Below are 2,218 nucleotides of genomic sequence, written 5' to 3'. Positions count from 1 at the left end.
ATAGTGGCAATGTGTCAGTCTTGTCCGGAAAGTTCAAGAATCTCTTGGCTAGTACAGTGCCAATGTGTCAGCCTTGTCCAGATAGTTCAAGAATCTCCTGGCTAGTACAGTGGCAATGTGTCAGCCTTGTCCAGAAAGTTCAAGAATATCCTGGCTAGTACAGTGGCAATGTGTCAGCCTTGTCCAGAAAGATCAAGAATCTCCTGGCTAGTATAGTGGCAATGTGTCAGCCTTGTCCAGATAGTTCAAGAATCACCTGGCTAGTACAGTGGCAACGTGTCAACCTTGTCCAGATAGTTCAAGAATCTCCTGGCTAGTAATGTGGCAACGTGTAAGCCTTGTACAGATAGTTCAAGAATCTCCTGGCTAGTACAGTGGCAATGTGTCAGCCTTGTCCAGATAGTTCAAGAATCACCTGGCTAGTACAGTGGCAACGTGTCAGCCTTGTCCAGATAGTTCAAGAATCTCCTGGCTAGTACAGTGGCAATGTGTCAGCCTTGTCCAGATAGTTCAAGAATCACCTGGCTAGTACAGTGGCAATGTGTCAGCCTTGTCCAGATAGTTCAAGAATCACCTGGCTAGTACAGTGGCAACGTGTCAGCCTTGTCCAGATAGTTCAAGAATCTCCTGGCTAGTACAGTGGCAATGTGTCAGCCTTGTCCAGATAGTTCAAGAATCACCTGGCTAGTACAGTGGCAACGTGTCAGCCTTGTCCAGATAGTTCAAGAATCTCCTGGCTAGTACAGTGGCAATGTGTCAGCCTTGTCCAGATAGTTCAAGAATCACCTGGCTAGTACAGTGGCAACATGTCAGCCTTGTCCAGAAAGTTCAAGAATATCCTGGCTAGTACAGTGGCAATGTGTCAGCCTTGTCCAGAAAGATCAAGAATCTCCTGGCTAGTATAGTGGCAATGTGTCAGCCTTGTCCAGATAGTTCAAGAATCTCCTGGCTAGTACAGTGGCAACGTGTCAACCTTGTCCAGATAGTTCAAGAATCTCCTGGCTAGTAATGTGGCAACGTGTAAGCCTTGTACAGATAGTTCAAGAATCTCCTGGCTAGTAATGTGGCAACGTGTCAACCTTGTCCAGATAGTTCAAGAATCTCCTGGCTAGTAATGTGGCAACGTGTCAACCTTGTCCAGATAGTTCAAGAATCTCCTGGCTAGTAATGTGGCAACGTGTAAGCCTTGTACAGATAGTTCAAGAATCTCCTGGCTAGTAATGTGGCAACGTGTCAACCTTGTCCAGATAGTTCAAGAATCTCCTGGCTAGTAATGTGGCAACGTGTAAGCCTTGTACAGATAGTTCAAGAATCTCCTGGCTAGTAATGTGGCAACGTGTCAACCTTGTCCAGATAGTTCAAGAATCTCCTGGCTAGTAATGTGGCAACGTGTCAACCTTGTCCAGATAGTTCAAGAATCTCCTGGCTAGTAATGTGGCAACGTGTAAGCCTTGTACAGATAGTTCAAGAATCTCCTGGCTAGTAATGTGGCAACGTGTCAACCTTGTCCAGATAGTTCAAGAATCTCCTGGCTAGTAATGTGGCAACGTGTAAGCCTTGTACAGATAGTTCAAGAATCTCCTGGCTAGTACAGTGGCAATGTGTCAGCCTTGTCCAGATAGTTCAAGAATCACCTGGCTAGTACAGTGGCAACGTGTCAGCCTTGTCCAGATAGTTCAAGAATCTCCTGGCTAGTAATGTAGCAACGTGTAAGCCTTGTACAGATAGTTCAAGAATCTCCTGGCTAGTACAGTGGAAACGTGTCGGCCTTGCATTTGCATAGATAGCAGATAGCTTCACTTTTGTCCTGTCGAGTTAACACCTCAGCCTGTTAGTTGAGATGTTTATTGAAAAGTTACTGCTCTGGATGTGAGTCAAGGCTTGCCCGGCTGCCCGTTCTTGAGCCAAGGCTTGCCCGGCTGCTGTTCTTGAGCCAAGGCTTGCCCGGCTGCTGTTCTTGAGCCAAGGCTTGGCCAGCGGCTGTTCTTAAGCCAAGGCTTGCCCGGCTGCTGCTCTTGAGCCAAGGCTTGCCCAGCGGTTGTTCTTGAGCCAAGGCTTGCCCGGCAGCTATATTTAAGCCAAGGCTTGCCTGGCTGCTGTTCTTAAGCCAAGGCTTGCCCAGTTGCTGTTCTTGAGCCAAGGCTTGCCCAGCTGCTGTTCTTGAGCCAAGGCTTGCCTGGCTGCTGTTTTAGAGCCAAGGTTTGCCCGGCTGCTGTTC

The sequence above is a fragment of the Palaemon carinicauda genome, chromosome 2 (assembly GCF_036898095.1).
Source record: "Palaemon carinicauda isolate YSFRI2023 chromosome 2, ASM3689809v2, whole genome shotgun sequence".
Lineage (NCBI taxonomy): Eukaryota > Metazoa > Arthropoda > Malacostraca > Decapoda > Palaemonidae > Palaemon > Palaemon carinicauda.
Note: the sequence above shows the minus strand (reverse complement) of the source record.